A 12,983-nucleotide genomic window follows, 5' to 3' on the forward strand; every position below is an offset into this window, starting at 1 on the left:
ACCCAATGTTTTCCCGATCCCTGGCTCGTATCGTATTGGCCCCTACGTATCTGAAGTTGATCCGCAGCACATATTGTCACAGGGTACTCTTTTAACATTTTCTTGAGTTCATAGTTATTTATTTTAAAATGTATAGGTGTTCCAATCCATAGTATCTTTGGTCATGCTTTCGCGATATTTCTTACGTCATGGGCTGTCTAAATCATGACTCATAGTTGTGTCCATTTTTCCCTTCAGATCACTATGCTTTCGTGACCGTCTTATTTCCGACCTAGCAATATCAACCGCTTGGGCTACGGGTGTCACAAGTTTTACTACTGGGAGATCTTCCCCTTTTTGTTCTTGTTTCATTGCTTCCTTTTCTTGTTCCTCTTTTAATTCGGCCATTTTTCTAAGATGAACACCGCTACCTACTATGTAACGACCCTTATGATCAGGGCGTATGTACCCGTCTCTCAAGTCATTGAAGTGTTGATACCATTTCTCTGGGTCCGGTTTATACGGTACCCATTGTTCTTGTTTATAATCGTACACCTCTATGAAACCCATTTTGGTGTGGTGAAAGTTAAAGCACGTCAATCCTTCTTACAACGTTCATTCTTCATCATCCGATTCTTGATCATCAGCTTCTTTATTATCATCCGCTGAATATTCTTCTTTGCTTTCATGATCGGGTCACAACTCAACAAAAAGGTCTTTTCTAAGTGCAATGGCTTGTCGAATAGATTCTTTGACAGTCATGCCGTGCTGACTTCTTAGTTTCTTAGCCGACTGTAGAATCTGCTGCTGAGTAGGGTTTTGTAGGTCATAAAAGTCAATTAGAAATCGGGCATAATTTTGTCTCAGTCTCTTTCTTAATTGAGGCAATTCGTCATTAGCAGTGCGACGGAAAGCTTCTTCAAAAGTGAGCCCTTGTTCTGTATAGTTGTTAACTTTAGCTCTAAATTGTTCTTTAATAGATTGTCTGAGAGGATCCTGAAAACGCTTATCCCAAATCTCGCGACGTGATCGCTCTTCTATAATCTCAACTTTTTTACGTTTACCGGGAGGTCCCTTGATCAAAGATCGTTTCTTTACAAAGCTTGTGTCATTACTCCTATTTTCTGTTTCATCATTACTATCATCATCATCATAATGGTCATCATAATCCTCCTCCTCATCTTCATCCTTTTCATCATTTTTGTCAGATAAGTATCCTTCTCCATTGAAATAGTCTTCTGGTTTATATTCATCATCTGTTCGTTTTCTCTTTTTTGGATTGTTCGCCTCGAAAATGTTATCACGTAAACGGTGTTGTTCTGGGGTGCTCGATTCTAAGTCTATTACCAAATAACCATGCGGTCTTGATGTCGCTCGTTCAAACAGTTTCATAAAGATGTTACTAGACGAAGGGTAAATTCTTCTTGCCAATGTAGCTACTTGTTGTCTGTCAATAGGATTATTAAATAGCACCAGATACTGCGTATTCAAAGCGATATCCCTACAAGCTTTACCTTGAGGGAACAAATTTTGGGTGAGATATACGACAGATATGTTCCTGTGGTGACTGCCCTTGGTAAAGAGATCACCAATTCTTTGATCGCATTTAGCTTCGGTCATCAGGTCGTCAAAGACCAACAGGTTCCTTTGATTAACATTTATATATTGGGAATCATTCAAGTAGTCTTGAATACCGTGTACAAATTCGACCCCGGGCATTTCACGCTGAAGTTCATCATACAATGGTTACCATTGTCCAAAACACCATATGATACGCTGAGGCTGAGGTCTTACAAGATTTTATGATAACAGTTTTCTTGTCCATTCAGTTTTTCCACTACCACTTGGTCCTTAAACGACCATAGAAAATGGATGTTAAAACGTCGTCTCTCTTGAGATGTCCCATGTTTGTAATGGCGGTGAAAAAACTGCCAGCGGCTTCGTCATTTCCGTGGACATAACGTTGATGTCTCCGCATGTTGTCAATCCTAGAGAATGACTGATGGCAAACAGGACACTGATGCATTTGTGAAACCGATGTAAGTTATATATCTTTTATCAAAAAGACACTTTATTGTGTTCTGTTAGCCATTCTTACGCTTTCTTGGGGCAGAGGAGAAGGAAGAGGAGGAGGAGTGGAGGAGGAGGAGGAGGAGTGGAGGAGGAGGAGGAGTGGAGGAGGAAGAGGAGGAGTGGAGGAGGAGGAGGAGATTGAGGAGGAGGTGGAGGAGGAGGAGTGGAGGAGGAGGAAGTGGAGGGGGAGGAGTGGAGGAGGAGGAGGTAGTGGAGGAGGAGGAGTGGAGGAGGAGAAGGTGGAGGTGGAGGAGTAGGAGGTGAAGTTGGAGGAGGAAAAGAAGGGAGTAGAAGGAGGAGGTGTTGTTGGTATATACAGTGGCTCGTAACACCTTCAGTCATAGTTAAATTGACTTTTGACTTATACGACTTATACATGACTTGTGCGAGTGATTCCTGAGTGACCAATCAGAATGCGTCATATCACTAGCCAATCAGAGCATTGCTATAAGCTATACTGACTAATCAGAACGTTGCTTTGGCTCTATTTATAATATTTCTCCCTGTAATTCATTCACTGCCATTTTGGATATCAAAGTGTAAGGATCAGGTAAGCTTACTTTGGCATATTTCTCGCATGAGTGATTTGACTACCGGTTTAAGTTTATTGCCTTATAGTATATATCGAGGCCTTTGGTCAGATACCCTACACGCCTAGCTTTAGTTCAATTATGAAGGAGTTAGCCGGGTTTTAACGCTTCAGTGGTTTTGGCTCATTATTCGGTCCCTTTTGGAAATACGACTATCAAAGTGTACATTTTCGGAATCTTCTTGACGAGACTTTTCCTACGATACCTCACTTGACCAGGTTCGAGTCTAGGAACACGCAGAAAATGTGAATTTTACGCATGATTGATTCACTTCCGGTTTGAGTGTACCAACTTATAGTACTCGTCCAGCCATTCAGTTAGATACCCAACATGCCTAGGTTATCTTTAATAATAAAGGCATGAAGCCGGGTGTTTCCGGATGAATGATTCCGGTTTTAACCTCAATATCTGGAAAACGGATAGAGACAGACCCATAATAGTACATATTTTCGGAACCTACTTGAAAAGATCTTTCTAACGGAACAGGTCCTGAGCCTTTACGATGACTTTGAAATTTAATGACTTCATCTCCGGTTTGCACCTAGGTTATAATAAAGTGCACCCTATAGGCTTTTCAAAAATGTCAGATACCCAAAATGTAAAATGGACCCTAAAACGTCTTTTTTGATGGTTTTTAGCAACCCTCTCAAAAAGTACCTTACTGGGTCTAAAACTCTAGATGGTCATTGAAAATGTTGGCAAATATTTTAGAAAACTATCAAAATGTTCTTTAACATCATATTATTGATGGTATGAAAGACGCACTTCGGTCTATATGTGACCCAGACCTGATGTCGCCTCCCTTCCCGTACTCAATACACGGATTAACTCGGACAGATCAATAGGCCTTTGTTAATGCATCCGTCTATAAGTCAATAGACGCTAGACCTTGTAGCGACTTTAAAGGGATTTACTTTGACAGTTGAATAGGCTATTGTTAACGCATCCGCTCTTAAATAAATACACGCCAGACTTTGTGGCGACTTTAAAGGGATTGACTTTGACATGTTTACTTTTTATTGTCCGTCTATCCGGCCTTAAATCAACACACGCTAGACATTCTGACCATGATCACGTTTGATGCACTCATGACTTTATTTAAATATAGCTTATGAAGTCATTGTGAAAAATAGGTCCGAGCATGCGCATTTAGGAATAATACACTTATGATTGGAGTCATTTTGTCAGTGGACGCCAAGGAGGAAATATCGTAAGCAAAAAAGTAGTCTTTTATTTTCAGTTAACGTTACTTTTAACGTAGCTATCTTAAATAAAGCTTAATATTTTTAATTAAAAATATAATAAATATTTTGCTTTAAATTATTTTTAAGAAGTTCTTTGTTTACCATACAATGTATTTATTCATTTACGTTATAGATAAATCTATATTCATTATAATTTGAACATAATTAATATATAGTTTTTTGTTTTCATGTTATCTCCCCGTCTAGGGATGAACACCTAACCCCTAAGTGCGCGAATACGCCCTCAAGTGTGTATACAAGTCAGCTCTGTATACTTCCGGGAGAAATTTCTATTCATAGAACATAAAGTACCTTTCAGTCTTAAAATAGATTTCTTTTTATAACATTGTTAAGTCATTCTTTAGATAGAAAAATGATGTCATTCTAAACATAAAATTCAAAATGGCCGCTGCGCATGACGTCATTCTCACGCATGCGCAGTCGCGGTGCCAAACCGACCCCTATACTATAATGTATAGGTAGAAGAGATTGTTAGCTGTCTCAACATATTTTACCTTGTGAAATCTTTTACATATGTTGAAGAATTTTTAAAAACATTGGCTTTTAAACCCTTATCCTGCTATATTTCTATAATGAACTTGTTCATCTTTCAATTTGGATAGTACCATTATCTGTTAATAGGGGTATTTACCAAAAGGATACTGACTGAATGGCGAACAGTGCAGACCATGTGCAGGCTGATCTTGGTCTGCACTGGTCGCAAAGGCAGAATCACATGCCACCAGCAGGCTAAGGGTTAATAGTGAAATCGCACAGAATAACCAAACTGGGCACAGGACTCGTGTGAATCCCGCTGAAATACCAGTGAATATTAGTGTGCCCATGCTTATCCGCTATTAATAAAACTTACCAAGTTCCTTAAAGATAAATATTTACATTCGCCCTATTATTTTCCATTGAAAATTAAGACGTTCATTTCGTATGAACAGCAAAAGGGAAGGCGCGAAAGTTACGTCAACGCTGCTTAGTGATAACAGACCGCTATTTTGACGACGTCCGCGTATAGTCATGGAGAACGTTCCTTAGATGATGTCGCAGTTGTTCCGTCTGGTTAACAGAATGGCCGGGAAGCTGATTTAGTGTTAAATGCAACAAAATGTTTGCAATTTATAATCTTGTTTACAAATGGAAAGGAAACATAATGTAAATATAATGAATGAAACTTTTTTTCGATTCATGTACTTGTCCATCCTATTCTGTCGTTAATTTCGCATGAATACCGAAAAAAAGCCATTTCTTCAGTCTTTATTGCGGATTCAAGTCGCAAGTCTTCAACTGCTGTCTCAAAGTGGCATTTTAATTTTATCTACTGTTATTTCACTCTCAAAATTTGGGCGGGAGGGGTGCGCCACCTGACAACCACCCCACCCCTGTCCTAACGCCTATGGTAAAGTAGTGAATTTTAAGTAATAGAATGAGCATTGAAACTCGACGCTAAACGATTTGTACGTGGGGGCGTGTTTTGTATCATAGCCATCATATATGATAGTTCAGTAGGCGTTCCACATTGCAATATACAGCAGTTCAATGAGTACTTAAAAAGTTAAAATCCTTGCTTTACAAATGTGTAAAGCTCAGGTAAAATAAACCAATGTGAGCGCAGAAAAGCAATAAAATGCACTTCGCTGTCTTCTACTGCCCATACATGCTGGTATACTTTCCTATCCAACAGTGCGGTAACTAGCGTGCGGGTATTTAATACCTGCACACTTTTAGTTACCTCACCCTGCGTTCAGTGAATACGATTTACCTGCACCAAATTTGTTACGAAAAACACCGAGCTATGATACAAATAAGTTTAAACAAGTATGATCATGATGCAAATATTTCTCCTGAAAATGAAACTAGGAAACCCCGCAATTTTCTGGATGATTCATGTATTCATGTATATGGTTTCATATTGTGATCCGGGCACGTTTTCGAAATAATATGAGTACATGCATTTTATAGACATATTGTTCAATGATTAATTTTTAATGATTACTGAAGTGAAGATAGCAATAAATATTGACAAGAAGTTGCTTACCGCTGGGATCGGAATTCCTGCCTCCGTAAAGACGAATGGGACTAAACTAAATTAAGGTGAGGAAAACCAAACAAAATAGGAACGCTCATCCATATCCTTCCATCTATCGCTCAATGTAGATTTGGTATAAGCGAGACGTTTGGGACCCCAGCTCCTCCCAAGCCTTTGAGTTCTGGATCGGACCGAGTGGCCATTGTAGAGAGGGTTTTACCCCACCAGGCACAGGTGGCCGCCATTCCGTGAAAACTCTTGTTTGGGAGGAACCAAGATGTGAGACGTGGTTGGCCTAAAATCGTTCCTGCAGTTGATAGGAGGGCCCTATGGGACCCTGAGTTTTGGTTGAGACCGGGTGGCCGTTGTAGAGAGTGACGGTCTACGGGAGCGGGGACAGCATAGTGGCTACTTCGAAAAAACTCTTGTTTACTCGTGAGCAGGTCTTAAAGTTGGTTATAGGCCATATTCGGAATTTTTCACTTTTTCAGTTTTGGCGTCACCATCGCTGCCCCAGACCTATAGTTTTGGATCGGACCGAGTGGCCGTTGTAGAGAGAGTTGTTCCCCACCAGTCACGGATGGCCGCCATTCGGGGAAACCCTTGTTTGGGAGGAATCCGGGTCAAGATGTGAGGCGGGGGAAGGCACAGGGGTGGCCAAAATCGTTACAACAGTTAATAGGAGGGCCCTGTCGGACCAGTTGAGAGTTGAGATCGGGTGGCCGTAATAGAGGATGACAGTCTGTATGGGGCAGCATAGTTGCTATTCCGGGAAAACTCTTGTTTACTCGTGAGCGGGTCTCAATGCTGGTTTTAGGTCATATTCGGAATTTTTCACTTTTTTTTTCAGTTTGGGTGCCCCCAGCTCCACCCACGACCTTGAGTTTTGGCTTGGACCGAGTGGTCTTTGTATAGAGGGTTGTTCCCCCACCAGGCAAGGATGGCCGCCATTCCAGGAAAACTCTTGTTTAGGAGGAACAAGGGTCGAGGTGAGAGGCGGGGTGGCTCGGGGGTGACCTAAAATCGTTCCAGCAGTTAAAAGGAGTGCCCTATGGGACCCTGAGTTTGGATGAAGACCGGAAGGCCGTTGTAGAGGGAGTATGGCAGTCAATGGGAGCAGGATAGTGGCTATTCCGAAAAAAACCCAAAAAAACTCTTGTTTACTCGTGAGCTGGTCTCAAAAGTTTAAGGCAATTTTTGGTATTTTTCACTTTTTTCTTTTGGGGCGCCCCCAGATCCGCCCCAGACCTTGAGTGTGGGCGTTGTAGAGAGGATTGTTCCCACCCAGGCACGGGTGGCCGCCATTCCGGGAAAACTTGTTTGGGAGGAACCCGGGTCGAGATAAGAGGCGGGGATGGGCCAGGGGTGGCCTTAAATCGTTAAGCTGTTAATAGGAGGATCCTACGGGACACTGAGTTTGCGCTGAGACCAGGTGGCCGTTGTAGAGGATGACGGTCTATGGGGGCAGCATAGTGGCTATTCCGGGAAAACTATTGTTTACTCCTGAGCGGGTATCAAAGTTGGCTTCGTGCTATTTTCGGATGTTTTCACATTTTTCAGTTTGAGCGCCCCCAGCCCCGCCCCAGACCTTGAGTTTTGAATAGGACCAGGTGGCCGTTGTAGAAAGGGTTGTTCCCCACCAGGCACGGGTGGCCGCCCTTCCGGAAAAGAATCTTGTTTTGGAGGAGCCCGGGTCGAGATGTGAGGTGGGTTGGTTGGGGTTGGCCAAAAATGAAAACAAAACTCTCTCTAGGAAAGAAATAGAAATTATACAAATTGAAATATTTCAAAATGCAAACGTAAGTAATGTGCGAAATAGACCCTTGCTCTGCCAAAATTTACAGATCGAAAAGAAAGTTAAGATTAAGTTTCAGTAGGAAAATCTTCTGAAGGGAAATATGAAAACGTCTGCTTGATTATAAATCGACATTAAATTTGAGCCGCGCCATGAGAAAACCAACATAGTGGGTTTGCGACCAGCATGGATCAAGACTGCGTGGATGCGCAGGCTGGTCTGGATCCATGCTGGTCGCAAACTTCTTCTTCTTCTTGTCGTTCGCGACTACACTGTCAGACCAGTAGCCTCGATGAAACTTGTGGTTCGCCGCAGATCCTCAATGCCTCCATACAGTTTCTGGCGGATTGAGGTATCTATCGGCCAAGTCGCAGCTCGCCCCTGGTCATGCCTTTTACATCTCTGAAGTATATGCTCCGCAGTCTGATCTTCTTCACAACATGGACAGGTTGGCGATGATGCCAGTCTGTATTTCTTGTACATGTGAGCATTGAGCTTGTTGTGCCCTGAGCGGAGCCTGACCATCATCACTTGTTCAGACCGATCAAGGAGATGAAAAGCATCTTCTTCCATCCTTTCGGTATCGTTAGTGCCTTGATGATGGTGACTTTCTCCTTGTAACTCACAGGTTCTGTTGGTTGCTCTGACTGAGCTCCTAGCTTAGCCGGTTTGTCTGCCTCTTCATTGCCTGCAAGTCCACAATTGGATGGAATCCACTGAAGTGCTACTTTGCAGGTTATACTCAGGCTCTGCATTCTCCTGGCTAGCTGGTCGCAAACGCACTATGTTGGTTTTCTCATGGCGCGGTTTAAATTTTTCGATTGATGAAAATATTATCGATATGAATGTTGACCAGATGTGCTTGACAGTTCGTAAATTTGTAAATGATTAAGATCAGAACACCATAAGTTAAAATATATCATTTTTTTTTTTGCAAGAGAAATATTGAGTAGTGAAATGCTTTAAATTTGTCTTCTAACGGATAATTTGTGTGTGTGTTTTTTTTTAAGAATACGTGTCCGTAAAAAGGCAGGAATCGCACGGAGTGATAAAAAAATGTAAGTAATTATCTTTTTTCCTTTTTTTAATCGACAAAAAAATTATATTCTTCTTTTTAATTCTAAATTCTCATAATCCAGTTTTAAAAACTCTGCTGATTGAATTTTCAAATATTTAAGATTTTAGAAAGTATTATTAATACTTGACAAAAGTACATGTAAATATTATTCATTTTTGCTTTCCGCATACTCCGTGGAAAAGATTGGCATTATTTTCCAAATTGCCTAAAAAAAAAATGATTGCATGGACTTAAAGAATTTAAAAACACCTCTAGCTAGTTTTTGTGCTTTTTATCGAAACGTCTCTTAAAAATGCAGTTTTGTATCTGAAGATATTTTACAAATGTTCCTAGTTCAATTATCACCTACGTATCATCAAGAAGTCCTTTAAAATAATGTTAATAATATAAATATCATTAACATGTTTTGTTTTTAAACTAAAATGACCAAAGTTTCCAAAGTTTTATAATTTGAGCCGCGCCATGATAAAACCAACATATTGCGTTTGCGACCAGCTTGGATCCAGACGAACCTGCGCATCCCCGCAGTCTGGTCAGGATCCATGCTGTTCGCTAATGGTTCCTCTAATTGCAATAGGCTTTGAAAGCGGACAGCATGGATCCTGATCAGACTGCGCTGTGGTCGCAAACGCACTATGTTGGTTTTCTCATGGAGCGGCTCATTTACTGATCAAGATTGAACCGTAAGACAATAATAACTTTTAGACGTATCTATGCGCTGGGGCTCTTTTTCCATATAGCTAATACATGCCACTTTTGTCTTCTTTAATCAGTGGGATGATCTTATCGCACATAAATTTCAAATAAAAAATATCAAAATACAGTTCACTTTTATTTAAAACTGGCACGTTTGTCAACGGCTTCTGTTCTTTAAACATAACAAGTCAGTTTTGGTGAAGAATTAATCAGTTATAGCGAACTTTACATAACAACTAATATACTGCTGCGGTGTCAAATCCGTCAGAAAAAAATACATATCATGATATATATACAAGCGGTTTTATTTTACTTTTTCAACAGTTTGAAGCAAATATAAGAAACTGAATAACATTAAAATTAAGTGTCAGTCAAACAAGGGAAAAATCAAAGACTATTTTGGTAGACGAACTTTGGGCTTTGCTTACGTTCTGATATCGATTTCGTTTTTGTCGTGGCAATTTCCACAGAACTGAGCTCCCACTCAGAGAGATAGTGTTTTAGTTGTACCCAATCTCGGAATATGCACAATCTCATGATTGGGCAGGTACAATTTAGGGATCCTCAGTTAGCGTACGCAATCTCGAGATTGCTCAACTGATTAGACCCTGTTGTCTGTAGATAAACATGCTGGTATTTCTACCAATTAATTACTTAATTACTTTGAGGTTATTGGCCCTGAATAATATCGCTATTGATCTGCCTTCTATAAAAAATATACGAACGTATATGCTGTTCTGTTCGTATTAAATGCAAAAAGTTTAGTATGATATTTTTTGAAGAATTCATAATTTATACATGACATTAGCAATTCTAATTGACCACAAAGACTGCTGCATTTTCATGTACCAGCATATTTGAACAAACTGACTTTAAAAGCAAGTTTCACATTCAATCAGAAATAAATATCAGTTGTTTTTAACATGTGCTACAAAATACGAAACTTTACAGTTTCATTTAAATATTGAATTGATTTGAGCCGTGCCATGGGAAAACCAACATAGTGGCTTTGCGACCAGCATGGATTCAGACCAGCCTGCGCATCCGCGCAGTCTGGTCAGGATCCATGGTGTTCGCTAACGGTTTCTCTAATTGCAATAGACTGAAAGCGAACAGCATGGATCCTGACCAGACTGCGCGGATGCACAGGCTGGTCTGGATCGATGCTGGTCGCAAACCCACTGTGTTGGTTTTCTCATTGCGTGGCTCATTCAGGACTTACTTTAAAGTCTAAGATTTTAATCAGAGTGTACATGTAAGTAAAATGTTATGATACCCCAAGTGAAATTAGTACCATTTCATGCTAAAAGTGAAATACGTATTATAATATCTGAAAACTACTATTAATTTTTTCTCCACTTTATATGATTAAGACATTAAAGGGTACCTTCCTTGTTGTAATTTATTAAATAATGTTGTTAAGACGTGTTCCATATTATTCTTTGAAAAAATATAGTCTCCGACCTAAGGTGTGAAATAAAAAAAAATGTAGTAAAAGAACTTAATTTAAAGACATGATTTTTTAAGATCAATTTTGCTAGCATTTTTATCAATATCATGAGTAACGTACTCGAAAATTTATAGGTTATCAATATCATTACCCCTAGTGATTTAAACTAATCGGTGATTATGACTACATGATTATGACTACATCATAATTATTACTGGTAATTAGCACCCCCGTGCCGTGCAATCAAAACGATTAATCATCGAACGGAACCACGTTTTCTAAAAATTATACAAAGTTAATATCGTTTACTTCAGTTTCGTTTTATTTATTATCATGCAATGCTTTTCCTCATGTGTTTCTTAGCCTAATGGAATGAAATATAATAATAAACTCTTAACCTTTAGCATGCTGGCGGCAAGTGATTCTGCCTTTGCGACCAGTGCAGACCAAGATCAGCCTGCACATCCGTGTTCGCTATTCAGTCAGTAAATTTTCAGTGAACACCCCTTCGAATAATAAATGGTATTGCCCAAATTGAATGATGGACCAATCCGTTTTATAAATTTAGATAGCTAAGAGTAAAGTTCTTATAAAATACAAGTTGTATCTAATCCCGAACACAATATAATAAATACAAGTGGACCATAGTGCCCACCTGAAACTGACCATGAATATACATATGACACACTGAATTCTGTATGGTAACAACAATGTTTAGTATAAATAGGGGGCTTCTAAGTGGTGTTCATAAGTCACGTACCTGACTTTGACTGTTTGAACTTGAATGTAGTTTTAGTTTATTAGTTTATTTAAAGGTACCAAATAAAGACAAATAAAAATCCATAAATCTTAAAAAAAGACAACACATTTTGAAATATACTGCTAAACATTACGATAGCCGTGCAATATTTCCCTCAAGCCAAAACATGTGCAGAGAAACGAGTGAATGTTTTGGTATTTTCTCAGACTGACATGGGTGGTCATTTTATCCTAACGAACATCCGTTTAAAGACGCGCCATAAAATAACTGTATTTTAGACCACGATAATCCGTAAATAGCCAATCGCAAAGCAGACTTGTACCCGTCTATATTTCATATACAACAGTTGCGTTGTATATGTATAGGATAGACAACGAGTGCCGTTGTCTACGGGATATATACAACGAGCGAAGCGAGTTGTATATATCCCGTAGGCAACGGCACGAGTTGTCTATCCGACTTTGACCACGTGACATAAAAACTGCAAATATTGAAAACTGTCCCATGCGTTCTATAGAAATTAGGATTAACGTGTTTTTATAAGAGTGATTTCATCTTTGTACCGTTAGCGATTTTTTGTCAGTAGGGCATGTGAAAGAATACAGGTTACTTTTTATAAATTCAGTTTTACTCAAATACCGGATTTATTAAAATTTGACGTTCACTAAGACTTTGAGTCATTTGCATTCGCAAATTTGCTAAACAGTTAAATATGGATTTCTCAAAAATACTCGAAATTGAACTACTGAACAATTAGTTTTTGTGAGGAGTTTGCATGTTGACGAAATACGATGACAGATACGTTGATTCAAGAAGATAGCCAGGTTCCGAAACTACAAAAAAAGGCTGACAGCAAATCGGAGGTAAACATGTTGGATAAAAAATACTGCTTTTGACGTAATCTGGTATTTTAAGTATGGACTAGTGCTTACTGGTAATATACATAATCACATACAAATTATCAGATTCTATTAGAAATCACTTTTTAACAATTGGTATAAAGTGACAAAATAACTATGGTTATATTCATTTTTGTTCTTATACAAACAGGAACCAGTGTCAGTGTTTATTTATTTATTTGTTTTGTTTATCGGGATATAATTAGTGCGTAGATGCTCGTAGGACTACGAACACTTTTAGCTATATCGTGCCTTTCTTGTAAGAATTTCTTGTTCGACTTTCTAGAAACAGGGCTCAGCTGTTCGAAACTTTAACGGGGTGTTAGTTTGGTTTAGTTTAGTGTAGTTTATACAAATTTGTTTTAGCTCGATTGTGATGAA

The 12,983-nt window shown here is 39.3% G+C and overlaps 1 protein-coding gene across 1 annotated transcript in view; it reads left to right on the forward strand.

The window, feature by feature from the left end:
* The first annotated feature begins 8,644 nt into the window (after window positions 1-8,644).
* LOC123558563 (hephaestin-like protein) overlaps window positions 8,645-12,983 on the forward strand; it is a 57,298-nt gene continuing 52,959 nt past the window's right edge. Inside the window, exon 1 of the mRNA XM_053544078.1 lies at window positions 8,645-8,777. The gene's annotated coding sequence lies outside the window, so the exon portion shown is untranslated. The remainder of the gene's footprint in view (window positions 8,778-12,983) is intronic.

The sequence above is a fragment of the Mercenaria mercenaria genome, chromosome 5 (assembly GCF_021730395.1).
Source record: "Mercenaria mercenaria strain notata chromosome 5, MADL_Memer_1, whole genome shotgun sequence".
NCBI lineage: Eukaryota > Metazoa > Mollusca > Bivalvia > Venerida > Veneridae > Mercenaria > Mercenaria mercenaria.